We start from the raw sequence: 19,164 nt of genomic DNA, 5'->3' as shown, positions 1-19,164 counted from the left end.
GAGGGTTACCATGATTACAGAAGGGTTGTCATGACCACAGTAAGGTCATGACCACAGTAAGGTTGCCATGACCACAGTAAGGTTGTCATGACCACAGTAAGGTTGCCATGACCACAGTAAGGTTGCCATAACCACAGGAGAACTTCAACACTACCTGGTCAGAATTTCTTGATCGACCTTCTGCTAATTTTCGGAACGTGACCCAAAAATCCACAACTTTACAAAAACTAAAAAAAAAAATAATTGGATCATCTATAAATTATATAACCCCTCCGACCTTATTTTACCTTAAGATTAATCACCCTTAACTCCAATCTAACTTAACTAATTCTACTGTAACCTGAGTTAGATTAGGTTAGTTTATAGTGGGTTGGTTTAGAATAGGTTATATTGGTATCTATTAAAACCAGGGCCCAATAGAACTAGGACTTATTAGAATTGGGGTCCATTAGAACTAGGGTCCATTAGGACTAGGGCCCATTAGAACTAAGGCCCATTGTAACTAGGGCCCATTAGAAGTAGAACCGATTAGGACTAGGGGCTTATTAGAACTAGAACCCATAATGACTAAGGGCCCATTAAGACTGGGTCCCATTAGGACTAGGGGCCCATTAGGACTAGGACCCATTAGGACTAGGGGCCCATTAGGGCTAGGGGCCCATTAAGACTGGGTCCCATTAGGACAAGAGGCCCATTAAGACAGGGGCCCATTAGGACTAGGACCCATTAGGACTAGAGGCCCATTAGGGCTAGGGGCCCATTAAGACTCGGGGCCCATTAAGACTCGGGGCCCATTAAGACCGTCAGCTCATCAACATTAAGGCCATCTAGCGAGTAATCTTGGTAATAGTCTCCACCGCAGCTGACATTCCCCTAATTAGACGTTGATTACACCTGCCTGCCAGACTCACCTGATAAATACACTCACCCTTACTCATCCAGGTGTGACTCATGACTCAACTCAACCACAATAACTCAACCAAAATATCATGACAGATATTTTAGAGATAATAAGGTTAGGTTAGGTAACGTTGGGTTGGGTTGGTTACGTTAGGTTATGTTGGGTTGGTTATGCTGGGTTGGGTTACGTTACGTTAGAATATGTTGGGTTATGCATGGGTTGGGTTGGGTTGGGTTGGGTTACGTTACGTTACGTTAGAATATGTTGGGTTATGCATGGGTTGGGTTGGGTTGGGTTGGGTTACGTTACGTTAGAATATATTTGGGTTATGCATGGGTTGGGTTGGTTGGGTTACGTTACGTTAGAATATGTTGGGTTATGCATGGGTTGGGTTGGGTTGGGTTGGGTTGGGTTACGTTACGTTAGAATATGTTGGGTTATGCATGGGTTGGGTTGGGCTCTGTTAAGTTGGCTTAGGTTAGGTTAGGTTGACTGAACATAAAATTCACCATAACACTCAAAATATTCATCATTATTCATCGTATGTTATTCATCAATCATTATTACATATGTTTTAAGAGTTAGGAAGTGAGGATGAATCATCCCTACTCACCATAACACTTCAGATATAATATGTAACGACACAACAACCACACCCTGAGTTAACGAGCTGCATGACCCAGTGTCAAGGAATAGTTCGAGAAGACCGGACAGCTCGCCGACTGCACTGGCTAACCATTACCCCGTAACATGATCCGCAAATCGATTTACATCCAGGTCCCCAATTACTGCTGGATAGACAGAGGCAAATGGCGTAATGAAACCTGCCCATAGTTTCACCCTGCCCGGGGATCGAACCCGGGTCCACTCGCTTGCGAGGCGAGCATGCTGACCATTACACCACAGGTCACCATGTAACCCACCACTAACCCACCAAGCACCAGTATCCGCAAAGACCCACCCAACTCACCAAATGACCCACCCAACCCACCAAACGACCCATCCAACCCACCGCCTCCCCCAGGTTAAGCCCACCAGACAGTAGTGGTGGTGTCGCAGCTAAAGTCAGATTTACGACTCAGGTAAAAGCTCATTCTGGCGATTTAGGGGACAGCTAAGTTCACCTCTTCAAGCCATTCACAACACAGCTAAAACTGACTCAGGTGACTCAACACAGCTAAGACTGACTCAATCGATTCACAACTCAGCTAAGACTGACTCAAGTGACACAGCACAGCTAAGACTGACTCAGTCGACTCACAACACAGCTAAGACTGTCTCAAGTGACGCAACACAGCTAAGACTGACTCAAGTGACTGAACACAGCTAAGATTATTACAATTGACTCACAACACAGCAAAGACTGACTCAAGTAATTTACAACACAGCTAAGACTGACACAAGGGACTCATAACGCAGCTAAGACTGACTCAGTCGACTCACAACCCAGTTAAGACTGACACAAGGGACTCATAACGCAGCTAAGACTGACTCAAGTGACTCACAAGACTAAGACTGACGCGACTAAGCTGACTCCAGGTCCTCGCCCAGGTGGCCTCAGGTGCCGGGGTCTTTACTTGGCTCTAATTAGTCTTTATTACCCACCTGATTACTTGGCCTCAATTAATTAGACCAATACCTGTAATTATGTCCAATGGTGCGTGTTATTAGGTGGGTGATGGGGGTGGGTGATGGTGGTGGTGGGTGATGGTGGTGGGTGATGGTGGTGGGTGATGGTAGGGACCCTGCCATGCCAAGACCCTGCCATGACCCTGACCCGCCATGCCAGTTTTTTTGCCAATGACCATGGCCTGACTTGCTTGCTGTGTTTTTCATCTGCCATGGCTTGATTCTGCTGTGCTTGATCTGTTGTTGACTTTTGCTTGATCTTGCTTGATTTGCTGTATGATTTTTATGACGATTTGTGTTGATTTATTTGATTTATGATTTTGATTTTGTTGTATGATGATGATTAACCAAATGAACGACACTAACAAACAATGGACGAAAATGGACGAAAATGATTTAGTTGCTAATAAACAATGTGGTGAAAGTGCATGATGAGTGAATGAAGCGATGAACAGTAGATGAGTGGATGAAAGTTAATAAACAATGATATAAGTGGATAAAATAATGGATGAAAGTGATGAAATGGAGTGAAAGTATAAACAATGGATGTAAGAGGATGAACAATGGATGAAAGTGGATGAACAGATGACCATATGTAGACCAAAACCGGGTATAATTTAACAAACTTCAGCAATCAAATTGAAAAAGAAAAACAGCACAACATCGGGACTAAGCAGTGGTGGGAGCAGAGTGTGAGCAGAGTGTTTCAGCAGAGTGTGCGCAGAGTGTTTAGCAGAGTGCAGAGGTGTCAGCAGTCAATATATATGTGTATTAATACCCACAACAAACACGTAAGTCAAACACACACACACACACACACACATCAATACATAATATCATACTATCGTTAGTCATGTATACATACCGGTACTGGAATCATACATAGAGGTATAGTCATGTATATTGGTATTAATATATTATTGGAATATCCATGACTGTACACATGATAAAAGAATACATCAATAATTAATGCATGTATACATTCGCATTAATATATGTACGGGCGTGAAAAATCATACATACGTACGTATATTATGCTAGTATTTAATACATACAATCATACATATACTATACATATCTAACCTTTATTTAACCTTAACCATTCTACAGGCTAAGGTTAGGTTAGGTTAGTTAGCTAGGTTAGTTAGGTTAGGTTTAGGTTAGGCTAGGTTAGGCAACTACCACAACACAACACCAGCCACATGCAACACTCACCACAACACAACACCAGCCACATGTAACACTACCACAACACAACACCAGCCATATAAACACTACCACAACATACTCCAGCCACATGTAACACTACCACAACACAACACTAGCCACATGTAACACTACCGACAACACAACACCAGCCACATGTAACACCACCACAACACAACACCAGCCATATGTAACACTACCACAAATACACACAGCCACATGTAACACTACCACAACACAACACCAGCCACATGTAACACTACCACAACACAACACCAGCCACATGCAACACACACAAACACAACACACCAGCCACATGTAACACTACCACAACACAACACCAGCCACATGTAACACTACTCACACAACACCAGCCATATGTACAGACTAACACAACACAACACCAGCCACATGTAACACTACCACAACACAACACCAGCCACATGTAACACTACCACAACACAACACCAGCCACATAAACACTGGCCACCACAACACAACACCAGCCACATGTAACACTACCACAACACAACACCAGCCACATGTAACACTACCACAACACAACACCAGCCAGCATGTAACACTACCCACAACACAACACCAGCCACATGTAACACCAGCCACAACACAACACCAGCCACATGTAACACTTCACTAACAAACACAACACCAGCCACATAACACTACCACAACACAACACCAGCCACATGTGCACCACAACACGTAAACACCAGCCACATGTAACACCACAAACACAAATACCCAGCCACATGTAACACTACCACAACACAACACCAGCCACATGTAACACTCACTACAACACAAACACCAGCCATGTAACACTACCACAACACAAACCATTTCACATAACACTACCACAACACAACACCAGCCATATGTAACACTAACACAACACAACACCAGCCACATGTAACACTACCACAACACAACACCAGCCACATGTAACACTACCACAACACAACACCAGCCACATGTAACACTACCAATAACACAACACCAGCCACATGTAACACTCACCACAACACAACACCAGCCACATGTAACACTACCACACAACACCAGCCACATGTAACACTACCACAACACAACACCAGCCACATGTAACACTACCACAACACAACACCAGCCACATGCACACTACCACAACACAACACCGGCCACATGTAACACCACGGCCAACACAACACCAGCCAGTGTAACACTCACCACAACACACCAGCCATATAACACCTTTACCACAACACAACACCAGCCACATGTAACACTACCAATAACACAACACCAGCCACATGTAACACTACCACAACACAACACCAGCCACATGTAACACTCACCACAACACAACACCAGCCATGTAACACTACAACACAGCCACATGTAACACCAGCCACATGTAACACTACCACAACACAACACCAGCCACATGTAACACTACCACAACACAACACCAGCCACATGTAACACTACCACAACACAACACCAGCCACATGTAACACTACCACAACACAACACCAGCCACATGTAACACTACCAATAACACGAACACCAGCTGCATGTAACACTACCACAACACAACACCACACAACACTACCACAACACAACACCAGCCACATGTAACACTACCACAACACAAACACCCAGCCACATGTAACACTACTCACAACACAACACCAGCCACACAACACTACCACAACACAACACCAGCCACAGTAACACTACCACAACACAACACCGGCCACATGTAACACTACCACAACACAAACACCGGCCATATGTAACACTCACACAACACACCAGCCACAGCGTAACACTACCCATGTAACACCAGCCATATGCAACATCACTGCAACACAACACCAGCCATGTAACACTACCACAACACAACACCAGCCACATGTAACACTACCACAACACAACACCCAGCCACATGTAACACTACCACAACACAACACCAGCCACATAACACTACCACAACACAACACCAGCCACAGTAACACTACCACAACACAACACCAGCCACATGTAACACTACCACAACACAACACCAGCCACATGTAACACTCACACAACACACCAGCCACATGTAACACTACCCACAACACCAGCCACATGTAACACCACTGCAACACAACACCAGCCATGTAACACTACCACAACACAACACCAGCCACATGTAACACTACCAACACAACACCAGCCACATGTAACACTACCACAACACAACACCAGCCACATGTAACACTACCACAACACAACACCAGCCATGTAACACTACCACAACACAACACCAGCCACATGTAACACTCTACCAGCACCACAAACACCACATGTAACACTACCACAACACAACACCAGCCACATGTAACCACAACACCAGCCACAACACCACAACACCAGCCACACATGTAACACTACCACAACACAACACCAGCCACATGTAACACCACAACACCAGCCACATGTAACACTACCACAACACAACACCAGCCACATGTAACACTACCACAACACAACACCAGCCACATGTAACACTACACAACACAACACCAGCCACATGTAACACTACCACAACACAACACTGGCCACAGTAACACTACCACAACACAACACCAGCCACATGTAACACCACAACACCAGCCACATGTACACTACCACAACACAACACCAGCCACATGTAACACTACCACACAACACCAACCACATGTAACACTACCACAACACAACACCAGCCACATGTAACACTACCACAACACCAGTCAAGGATACACTTTATCTACACCACTTCCTGCCACTATTATATTAACGGTAGTAAGTAATTCTGTATATATTAATCATTTATTGTCCACAAACAGTATTAAGTCAATCTTGAAATACAGTTAAGATGAAGATAATAATAATAATAATAATAATATAATAATAATAATAATAATAATAATAATATCAAGAACGAGGAAGACAAAATAAAAACAACAATGGCAAAACAAGGTGCAGAGGAAAACAAGAACAAAAACAACAAGAACAATAAGGTGCAGACGACAGGTTAGGACAACAACAACCCACAAGAACAACATAGAGACGACACACTATAACAACATAAACACGGCACACTATAACAACACACACACGACACACTATAACAACAACATATACACGACACTATAACACATAAACACGGCACACATAACAACACACACGACACAATATAACAAATATACACACGACACACTATAACAACAACATCACACACGACACACTATAACAACATAAACACGGCACACTATAACAACACACACGACACTATAACAACAACATACACACAACACACTATAACAACAACAAACAGACGATACACTATAACAACATACACACGACACATAATAACAACATACACACGACACACTGTAACAACATACACACGACACACTGTAACAACAACATACACGATACACTATAACAACATACACGACACACTATAATAACAACATACACACGACACTGTAACAACATACACACGACACACCGTTAACAACAACATACACACACACTGTAACAACATACACACGACACACTATAATAACAACATACACGATACACTATAACAACATACACACGGCACACTATAACAACATACACGACACAATGTAACAACAAACAGACGATACACTATAACAACACACACACGACACTATAACAACAACATACACACAACACACTATAACAACAACAAACAGACGATACACTATAACAACATACACACGACACACTATAACAACAACACACACACAACACACTATAACAACAATAAACAGACGATACACTATAACAACACACACACGACACTATAACAACAACATACACACAACACACTATAACAACAACAAACAGACGATACACTATAACAACATACACACGACACTATAACAACATACACACGGCACACTATAACAACATACACGACACACTATAACAACATACACACGGCACACTATAACAAATATACACGACACACTATAACAACATACACACAAAACACTATAACAACAAACGGACGATACAATATAACAACACACACGACACTATAACAACAACATACACACGACACACTATAACACACAGACGATACACTATAACATATCACGACACTATAACAACATACACACGCACACTATAACAACATACACGACACACTATAACAACGATACACACAACACACTATAACAACAACTATACACACGACACACTATAACAACATACACGACACACTATAACAACAACATAAACGACACACTATAACACACAGACGATACACTATAACAACATACACGACACACTATAACAACATACACACGGCACACTATAACAACATACACACGACACACTATAACAACATACACACAACAATTAACAACAACAAACGGACGATACACTATAAAACACACACACGACACTATAACAACAACATACACACACACTATAACAACAACAAACAGACGATACACTATAACAACATACACACGGCACACTATAATAACATACACACAACACACTATAACAACAACAAACAGACGATACACTATAACAACACACACACAGGCACTATATAATAACAACATACACACAACACAATATAACAACAACAAACAGACGGGACACTATAACAACATACACGGCACACTATAACAACAAATACACACGACACACTCTAACAACAACACACACACGACACTATAACTACAACCTACACGACACACTATAACAACACACAGACGATACACTATAACAACATACACGACACACTATAACAACATACACGACAAACTATAACAACAACATACACGACACACTATAACAACATCATACACATATACACATAACACACAGACGATACACTATAACAACACACAGACGATACACTATAACAACATACACACGACACACTATAAAACATACACCGACACACTATAACAACAAAATACAGACACAATATAACAACAACATACACACGACACACTATAACACAGCGACGATACACTATAACAACACACAGACGATACACTATAACAACTATACACACGACAATATAACAACACACACAAACTATAACAACATACACGACACACTATAACAACAACATACACGACACATATAACACACAGACGATACACTATAACAACACACACGACACACTATAACAACATACACACGACACAATTATAACAAACATACACTATAACAACACACTATAATAAGACACAGACGATAAACTATAACAACATAATCCCCACAACATAAAATGAAAAGAATTTATAAAAGGCCGCGGCAGCTAGGTCATTTATATTTAGTCTCACTGAACCACTAGTACCAGGTGTTAGGTTAAGTTAGGTTTAGGCTAGAGCTGGGTTGGGTTGGATCTCTCTCTCTCTCTCTCTTTCTCTTCTCTCTCTCTCTCTCTCTCTCTCTCTCTCTCTCTCTCTCTCTCTCTCTCTCTCTCTCTCTCTCTCTCTCTCTCTCCTCTCACACACACACACACATGACTCAGCAGACCTTTTTCAATACTGTACTATTATTCCTCATCTGCCTTAAGTCAGCACCGGGCCTCCAACTCTGGTGTGTGGAGGAAGAGAGAGTGTGTGGGAGAGGGAGAGTGTGTGGAAGGAAGGCTAGAGTGTGGAGAGAGCGAGATGTGTGTGGAGGCTAGTGTGTGGAGGAGGCTGCAGTGTGTAGGAGGCTAAGTGTGTGGGGGCTTAGAGTGTGGTGGAGGCTGGTGTGTGGAGGAGGCTGGGAGTGTGTGGAGGGGGAGACTAGAGTGTGTGGTGGAAGCTAGAGTGTGTGGGGGGAGAGCTAGAGTGTGTGGGGGAGGGCTTTAGAGTGTGTGGGGAACTAGTGTGTGGTGGAGGACTAGAGATGTGTGGTGGAGAACTAAGTGTGTGGTGGAGGACTAGAGTGTGTGGGGAGAGACTAGAGTGTGTGGTGGAGAACTAGAGTGTGTGGGGAACTAGAGTGTGTGGGGAGGATAGAGTGTGTGGTGGAGGAACTTAGAGTGTGTGGGGAGAACTAGTGTGTGTGGAGGGACTAGAGTGTGTGGTGGAGGACACTAGAGTGTGTGGGGAGGGCTGGTGTGTGGGGGGAGCTAGTGTGTGGTGGAGGACTGGGGTGTGTGGTGGAGGACTAGAGGTGTGTGGGAGGCTGAGTGTGTGGGGGAGGACTAGAGTGTGTGGTGGAGACTAGGTGTGTGGGGGAGGACGTAGAGTGTGTGGTGGAGGGACTAGAGTGTGTGGGGGGCTAGAGTGTGTGGTGGAGGATAAGTGTGTGGTGGAGAGGCTAGAGTGTGTGGGGAGGACTAGAGTGTGGGGGGCACAGAGTGTGTGGTGGAGAAGACTAAGTGTGTGGTGGGAGAATAGAGGTGTGTGGTGGAGACTAGAGTGTGGTGGAGAACTAGAGTGTGGTGGAGGACTAGAGTGTGTGTGTGGTGGAGAACTAGAGTGTGTGGTGGAGGACTAGAGTGTGTGGGGGGGAACTAGAGTGTGGTGGAGGACTAGAGTGTGTGGGGAAGCTCTCTTTGGTTGTTTTTCATTCACGTATAAAAAAATAACTATTACAATTTACAAACACAACACCGGGCCAACGTAAATAGCTTCTAAGTGAGGGGGAGAGGGAGAGAGGTGAGGGAGGGGGGGAGGGAGAGGGGGGGCAGGGAGAGGAGGGCAGGAGGGGAGGAAGAGGCAGGAGAGGGAGGGAAGAGGAGGAAGGAGGAGGATTGATTAAAGCAAGGAGGAGGAGAGGTGAGGGAGTGATGAGGAGATTGATGTTGTGTGAGGAGAGAATGAGAGTTGATGTTTAGTGTGAGGAGAGATGAGGGAGAATTGATGTTGTGTGAGGGAGAAGATGAGGGAGAGTTGATGTTTAGTGTGAGGGAAGATGAGGAGAATTGATGTTGTGTGAGGAAGATGTGAGGGGAGTTGATGTTGTGTGAGAATGAGGGAATGTGTGTGTTGTGTGAGGAGAGATGAGGGAGTTGATGTTTAGTGTGAGGAGAGATGAGGAGAGTTGATGTTTAGTGTGAGGAAGATGAGGAGTTGATGTTTTGTGAGGAGATGAGGAGAGTTGATGTATAGTGTGAGGAGAGTGAGAGTTGATGTATAGTGTGAGGAGAGATGAGGAGAGTTGATGTTGTGTGAGGGAGAGAGATGAGGAGAGTTGATGTATAGTGTGAGGAAGAGGATGAGGGAGAGTTGATGTATAGTGTGAGGGAAGATGAGGAGGGTTGATGTATAGTGTAGAGGGAAGATAGGAGTTGATGTATAGTGTGAGGGAGAAGATGAGGAGAGTTGATGTTTAGTGTAAGGGAGGATGAGTTGATGTTTAGTGTGGGGGTGGGGTTGTGTTTGTGTGGGGTGGGGGTTGTGTTTGGTGTGGGAGAGATGAGGGAGAGTTGATGTTTAGTCGTGAGGGGTGGGGAGGTTGTGTTTGGTGTGGGGAGAGATGTGGAGAGTTGATGTATGTGTGGGAGATGGGGGGGTGAGTGTTTTGTGTGAGGGAGATGAGGGAGTTGATGTTTTGAGTGTGAGGAGATGAGGGAAGTTGATGTTTAGTGTGAGGGAGAGATGAGGGAGTTGATGTTTGAGTGTGAGGGGATGGGAGATTGTGTTGTGTGAGGTGGGGAGAGTTGATGTTGTGAGTAAGATGAGGAGAGTTGATGTTTAGTGTGAGGAGATGAGGAGGGTGATGTTGTGTGAGGGAGATGAGGGAGTTGATGTTTAGTGTGAGGAGATGAGGGAGGTGTTGTGAGGGAGATGAGGAGAGGTTGATGTTTAGTGTGAGGGAGATGGGGGTGATGTTTTGTGTGAGGGGAGATGGGGAGAGTTGATGTTTGTGTGAGGGAGAGATGAGGAGAGTTGATGTTTGGAGTGTGGGGAGAGATGAGGGGAGAATTGAGTGTTGTGTGAGGGAGATGAGGGAGAATTGATGTTGTGTGAGGGAAGATGAGGAAGTTGATGTTAGTGTGAGGAGATGAGGAGAATTGTGTTGTGAGGAAGATGAGGAGAGTTGATGTTTAATGTGAGGGAGATGAGGGAGAATTGATGTGAGGAGAGATGAGGAGAGTTGATGATAGTGTGAGGAGATGGAGGAGTTGATGTATGAGTGTGAGGAGATGAGGAGTTGGTGTTTGAGTGTGAGGAGAGATGAGGGAAGTGGGGGTGAGAGAGCTTCCTGGCAAGGTCGACCCCTGAAAATGACTTGGGGTGTGGGGGAGAGGTCTTAGGGGGGGGCAGCTTTGGACACTGAGAGAGAGAGGGTATTATGCAGAAAACGTTGGTGAAGAGGTAGGGACTAGCCAGGGGTCGCACATCACAACACGTCGAGAGGAAGGGTGAAGGAGGAGGAGGAAGAAAGGAGCCGCTCTATGGCCAGTGGGTCGCCCCTGCCAGAAAATCTTTAAGAAGGAGGAGGAGGAGGAGGACAAATCAGCTTTACTAGAAGAGGTAGGTGGGTGAGTGAGCACACACCCACACGGCCGCCTCCTTAACTTCTTCAATTTCTGAACTATTGGCCTCCACCATCTGAACCATAACAACAGACGCTGACCATCTAACCTCTAACGCCAACATTCACGTTTTTACGATGATATTTTACACGATACTTCCTACCAAACTCAACCTAGTTTTAGTCAGTTGGTGAATATGTACTCGTTTGACAACTATACACAGTTATAAAATCGTTTTAAAATACAAATTCCATATGTACACACACGCGCGCAAAATAGAAACTGCACATATACACATTCCATATACAAACTCCATGTTCCAATTATAAAGTTCACTTACAACTTCAAATGCATACTCCAAACTTCGACACACACACACACACACACACACACACACACACACACACATATATATATATATATATATATATATATATATATATATATATATATATATATATATATAATATATAAATCCATCTTCCCGTGTGTTTTATCAAGATATATATATATATACATATATATATATATATATATATATATATATATATATATATATATATATGTGTGTGTGTGTGTGTGTGTGGTTTACCACCACACAATCACCTACAGTCACCACCACCACACAGTCACCACCACACAGTCACCACCACTACAGTCATCACCACAGTCTCTATCACACAGTCACCACCACACAGTCACCACCACAGTCTCTACCACACAGTCACCACCACTACCACACAGTCACCACCACACAGTCACACACACAGTCACCACTGCACAGTCACCACCACTACAGTCTCTACCACACAGTCACCACCACACAGTCACCACCACCAGAGGCTGAACCACCATGTTGTATGTAACTAACGGCGAACAAAACATCTTCCTTGATGATGGGAAGTCAGGGGAGACGGAGGTAGGAGGAAGGGTAAGGAGGGGCAGGAGAAGGAGGGAGGGAAGGGAGGGAGGAGAAGGAGGTGGGAGGAGGGAGAAGGAGAGGAGGAGAGGAAGGAGGAGGTGGAAGAGGAGGGGGAAGGAGAGGAGGAGAGGAGGGAGAAGGAGGTGGAGGAAGGAGGTGGAAGAGGAGGGGAAGGAGAGGAGGGAGAGGAAGGAGAAGGAGGTGGGGAGGGAGAGAATGAGAAGGAGGTGGGAGGAGAGAAGGAGGTAGGAGGAGAGGAGGAAGAAGGAGGGAGGGAGAGGGGAGGGAGGAGGTGGGAGGAGGAGAAGGAGAGGAGGGAGAGGAAGGAGGAGGGGAAGAGGAGGGGAAGGAGAGGAGGGAGAGGAGGAGAAGGAGAAGGAGGTGGGAGGAAGGAGGTGGAAGAGGAGGGGAAGGAGAGGAGGAGAGGAGGGAGAAGGAGGAGGTGGGAAGAGGAGGGGAAGGAGAGGAGGGAGAGGAGGAGAAGGAGGAGGTGGAAGAGGAGGGGGAAGGGAGGAGGGAGAGAATGAGGAGGGGAAGAGGAGGGGAAGGAGAGGAGGGAGAGGAGGAGAAGGAGAAGGAGGGGAGGGAGAGGAATGAGAAGGAGAGAGGGGAGAAGGAGTAAGAGGGAGAGGGAAGCATGAGAAGGAAATAAGGAAATATAAGGAAACACACACACACACACACACACACACACACACACACACACACACAAAAGGCATGGGTGATACAATACTTGCCAAAACCGGTTAGGGATAAAATAAGGAGATAAAGATTTGAAGGGACTACTGAGAGAGAGGGAGAGAGAGAGAGAGAGAGAGAGAGAGAGAGGAGAGAAATGACTAGAAAAAAATGAAAGGGTATGAAAAGATAATGATCACAGAGGAAGGAGGAAGGAAGGATAAAAGAGGGAGGGGGAGAGAAAGAGAGAGGACGAGAGAAGAAGCAAGGGAAGAGAGGAGAGGGAGGGAGGGATAAGAAAGGCTGGTAGAGTCAAACAGAGAGGGAAGGGATGGTGGGATGGGAGAGGATTGGTAGGGGAGGGGGGTGAGGGAGGAGGAGGAAGGGGGAGGGGTAAGGAGGAGGAGGAGGGGTAGGAGGGGGAAGGAGGAGGAGGAAGGTAGGGAGGGTGGAAGGAGGAGGAGGGAAGGGTAGGGGAGGAGGGGAAGGGTGAGGAAGGTAGGGGAGGGGGTGAGGAGGAGGAGGAAGGGTAGGGGAGGGGTAAGGAGGAGGAGGAAGGGTAGGGGAGGGGGGTAAGGAGGAGGAGGAAGAATAGGGGAGGGGGTAATGAGGAGGAGGAAGGGTAGGGGAGGGTGTAGGAGGAGGAGGAAGGGTAGGGGAGGTGTAGGAGGAGGAGGAAGGGTAGGGAGAGGTGTAAGGAGGAGGAGGAAGGGTAGGGAGGGGTGAGAGGAGGAGGAAGGGTAGGGTGGGGGGTAAGGAGGAGGAGGAAGGGTAGGGGAGGGTGTAAGGAGGAGGAGGAAGGGTAGGGGAGGGTGTAAGAGGAGGAGGAAGGGCAGGGGAGGAGGGGGGAAGTGGTGAGGAAGGGTAGGGGAGGGGTGAGGAGGAGGAGGGAAGGGAGGGGAGGGGGTAAGGAGGAGGAGGAAGGGTAGGAGGGTGTAAGGAGGAGGAGGAAGGGTTGGGGAGGGTGTAAGGAGGAGGAGGAAGGGTAGGGGAGGGTAAGGCGGAGGAGGAAGGGTAGGGGAGGGTGTAAGGAGGAGGAGGAAGGGGTAGGGGGAGGGGAGGGGAAGGGAGGAAGGGTAGAGGGGGGTAAGGAAGAGGAGGGAAGGAGGGGAGGGAGGGGGAAGTGGTGGGAGGAAGGGTAGGGGAGGGGTAAGGAGGAGAGAAGGGAGGGAGGTAAGGAGGAAGGGAAGGGATGGGAGGGAGGGGGGAAGTGGTGAGGAAGGGTAGGGGAGGGGGTAAGGAGGAGGAGAGGAAGGGTAGGGGAGGAGGGGAAGTAGGAGGAAGGGTAGGGGAGGGTAAGGAGGAGGAGGAAGGGTAGGGGAGGGGTAAGGAGGAGGAGGAAGGGGTAGGGGGTGGAGGAGGAGGAGGAAGGGTAGGGGAGGGTAAGGAGGAGGAGGAAGGGTAGGGGGAAGGAGGAGGGGAGGAAGGTGGGGAGGGTGTAAGGAGGAGGAGGAAGGGTAGGGGAGGGTGTAAGGAGAAGGAGGAAGGGTAGGGTATGGAGAAGGAGGAAGGGTAGGGAGGGTAAGGCGGAGGAGAAGGTAGGGAGGTGTAGAGGAGGAGGAAGGGTAGGGGAGGGTGTAAGGAGGAGGAGGAAGGGTAGGGGAGGGGTAAGGAGGAGAAGGAAGGGGGGTAGGGGAGGTAAGGAGGAGAAGGAAGGGTAGGGGAGGGATAAGGAGGAGGAAGGGGGGAGGTGTAAGGAGGAGGAGGAAGGGTAGGGGAGGGGGTAAGGAGGAGAAGGAAGGTAGGGGAGGGTAAGGAGGAGGAGGAAGGTAGGGGACGGGAGGGAGGGAGTTAAGGGATAAGCCTGGTACAAACTGTTTTGTGGAAGAGAAACAACAAACCTGAGGGGAGAGGAAGGAAAGGAGGAGACGGAGGGGTAAGGTGAGGGAGAAGGAGGGAAAGGAGGGGAGAGGGAGGAAGTGAGGGGAGGGGGAGGGTGAGGGGAGAGGGAGGGGAAGTGAGGGGAGAGGGAGGGGAAAGTGAGGGGAGACGGAGGAAGTGAGGGGAGAGGAGTGAGGGGAGACGGAGGGAGGGGAGGGAAAGTGAGGGGAGAGGGAGGGAAAGTGAGGGAGAGGAGGGGAAAGTGAGGGGAATGTGTGAGGGGAAAGGAGGGGAGAGTGTGAGGGGAATGTGTAAGGATAAGTGGGGAGTTGGGGAGAGTGTAAGAAAGGAAGAAAGAAGAGAGGGAGGAGAAGGGAAATGGGAGGAAGGCAAGGATGGAAAGGAGGATGGAGGGGGAAGGAGGATGGGGAGGATGGGAAGGGCGGGAGGAAGGGGCCGGAGGATGGAAGGGGTAGCAGGAAGGGGCCGGAGGATGGAAATGGAAGGGAGGGCAAGTGGAGGGCAAGCGAGGGGAGGGAGGAGGGTCAGGGAGGGCAGGGGATGGAAGGGGTGGGGAGGAAATGCTAATATACTGTAGGTTTCAATATATAAACAATAAATTCTCTACGACCCATTCCCGTCCACTATTTTCGAACACTTGTTTTGTTTACCAACTCCAAAATTAAGGCGTTTATGTTCCAGTTCACAGATTGATGGACCCGTGTTGTTTGGTGGTGGGAATACGAGTTATCAAGTACCTATGTCGTTTAGGTGGAGACTGTCCGTGTTATCCAGTATATATGTATGAGGGGGAGACACTTATATAACGACTGGTGGCGCGCTGACGTCCAGGGCCCCACACCTCATAATCTCGTGTCTATACCCGGCCCCGACATCTGTTGTTATGGGCGACACATCCATATCTATGCCTTCTTGTTTATTTGACTGTGTAATGTCTTCACGCCGTTTACATCATTGTAAATACTCGTAAAAGGGAGAATTATATTGTCGTTTATGTCCGAGTTTCTTATTTAATACCCTCGGTGAAAGTGAAAATGGCCCACGTGATAGTAGCATTAAAAAATAACCAGAGAGAGTTAATATCTAAACCCTCGACACCAAAACATCTATTTTTCATAATAATTTCCTATTTTGTTTAACAACTCCAACACCTGTTTTCTAAAACTTCCTAACACCAATTTTATTTGATAATTCTTCAATACCAATTTTCGTAAACAACTTCCCAACATCCACTTTCATTGTTGACAGATGTTATCAAGATGGCTGACATTTTCCAGCTCTAAATCCTCTCACAATTCTGTTAATTTGTCATCAGAGCAAGTTTTAGTTTCAGTTGTGGTTTGGAGGAGCCAAGTTGGGAGTCATCGTGAGAAGTTGTCATTGGCGTCGGGCCTTTACAGGTGATGGTGTGTGACAAGAGGGAAGTGAAGGTTAGCGGTGCTGTTGTGGGGGATCTGTACCACTGAAGGTTAGTGCTGTTGTGGGGGATCTGTACCACTGAAGGTTAGTGCTGTTGTGGGGGATATGTACCACTGAAGGTTAGTGCTGTTGCGGGGATATGTACCACTGAAGGTTAGTGCTGTTGTGGGATCTGTACCACTGAAGGTTAGTGCTGTTGTGGGGATATGTACCACTGAAGGTTAGTGTCTGTTGTGGGGATATGTACCACTGAAGGTTATAGTGCTGTTGTGGGATCTGTACCACTGAAGGTTAGTGCTGTTGTGGGGATCTGTACCACTGAAGGTTAGTGCTGTTGTGGGGATCTGTACCACTGAAGGTTAGTGCTGTTGTGGGGATCTGTACCACTGAAGGTTAGTGCTGTTGTGGGGGATATGTACCACTGAAGGTTAGTGCTGTTGTGGGGATCTGTACCACTGAAGGTTAGTGCTGTTGTGGGGGATCTGTACCACTGAATGTTAGTGTTGTTGTGGGGGATCTGTACCACTGAAGGTTAGTGTTGTTGTGGGGGATCTGTACCACTGAAGGTTAGTGTTGTTGTGGGATCTGTACCACTGAAGGTTAGTGTTGTTGTGGGGGATCTGTACCACTGAAGGTTAGTGCTGTTGTGGGGGATCTGTACCACTGAAGGTTAGTGCTGTTGGGGGATATGTACCACTGAAGGTTAGTGCTGTTGTATCTGTACCACTGAAGGTTAGCGTTGTTGGGGATCTGTACCACTGAAGGTTAGTGCTGTTGTGGGGATCTGTACCACTGAAGGTTAGTGTAGTTGTGGGGATCTGTACCACTGAATGTTAGTGTTGTTGTGGGGATCTATACCACTGAACGTTAGTGTTGAGGGATCTGTACCACTGAATGTTAGTGTAGTTGTGGGGGATCTGTACCACTGAAGGTTAATGTTGGGGATCTGTACCACTGAAGGTTAGTGTTGTGGGGATCTGTACCACTGAAGGTTAATGTTGTAGATCTGTACCACTGAAAGTTAGTGTTGTGGGGATCTGTACCACTGAAGGTTAATGTTGTGGGGATCTGTACCACTGAAGGTTAGTGTTGTGGGGGATCTGTACCACTGAAGGTTAGTGTTGTTGGGGATCTGTACCACTGAAGGTTAGTGTTGTTGTGGTGATCTGTACCAATGTAGGTTAGTGTTGTGGAATTTGTACCACTGAATGTTAGTGTTGTTGTGGATCTGTACCACTGAATGTTAGTGTTGTTGTGGGGGATCTGTACCACTGGAGGTTAGTGTTGTTGTGGATCTGTACCACTGAAGGTTGGTGCTGTTGTGGGATCTGTACCACTGAAGGCTATTGTTGTTGTGGGGATCTGTACCACTGAATGTTAGTGTTGTTGTGGGGATCTCACCACTGAAGGTTATTGTTGTTGTGGGGATCTGTAACACTGAATGTTAGTGTTGTTGTGGATCTATAATCACTGAAGGTTAGTGTTGTTGTGATCTGTACCACTGAATGTTAGTGTTGTTGTGGGGGATCTGTACCACTGAAGGTTAGTGTTGTAGATCTGTACCACTGAAGGTTAGTGCTGTTGTGGGGATCTGTACACTGAAGGTTATTGTTGTTGTGGATCTGTACCACTGAAGGTTATTGTTGTGGGGATCTGTACCACTGAAGTTAGTGTTGTTGTGGATCTGTACCACTGAAGTTGTTGTGCTGTTAGGGGATCTGTACCACTGAAGGGTTGTTGTGGGGATCTGTACCACTGAAGGTTATTGTTGTTGTGGGGGATCTGTACCACTGACGATTGTGGACCAGGTTAATGCTCTTAACCTCTGAGGTTATGCTGATTTTATTGTTATTATTCTCTTTTACTGTTTTATCACTGTACACATTTAAGTTATCATTATTATTATTATCATTACAATTTTTGTTCATGTTCTTCTTATTATTATTATCATTATTATTATTATTATTGTTATTAGTAGTAACTTGTTATATATATATATATATATATATATATATATATATATATATATATATATATATATATATATATATATATATATAT

At 46.1% G+C, this 19,164-nt stretch overlaps 1 non-coding gene across 1 annotated transcript; it reads right to left on the bottom strand.

Moving 5' to 3' along the window:
• Nucleotides 1–1,736: 1,736 nt before the first annotated feature.
• Trnaa-cgc lies at nt 1,737–1,811 on the bottom strand. Its single transcript has one exon. It is a non-coding gene; the product is annotated as a tRNA-Ala (tRNA).
• Between the last annotated feature and the right edge of the window lie 17,353 nt (nt 1,812–19,164).

The sequence above is a fragment of the Homarus americanus genome, unplaced genomic scaffold (genome assembly GCF_018991925.1).
Source record: "Homarus americanus isolate GMGI-L3 unplaced genomic scaffold, GMGI_Hamer_2.0 scaffold52435, whole genome shotgun sequence".
NCBI classification, from domain to species: domain Eukaryota; kingdom Metazoa; phylum Arthropoda; class Malacostraca; order Decapoda; family Nephropidae; genus Homarus; species Homarus americanus.
The sequence above is the reverse complement of the archived record's forward strand: the minus strand, read 5'-3'. Positions and strand labels throughout refer to the sequence as shown.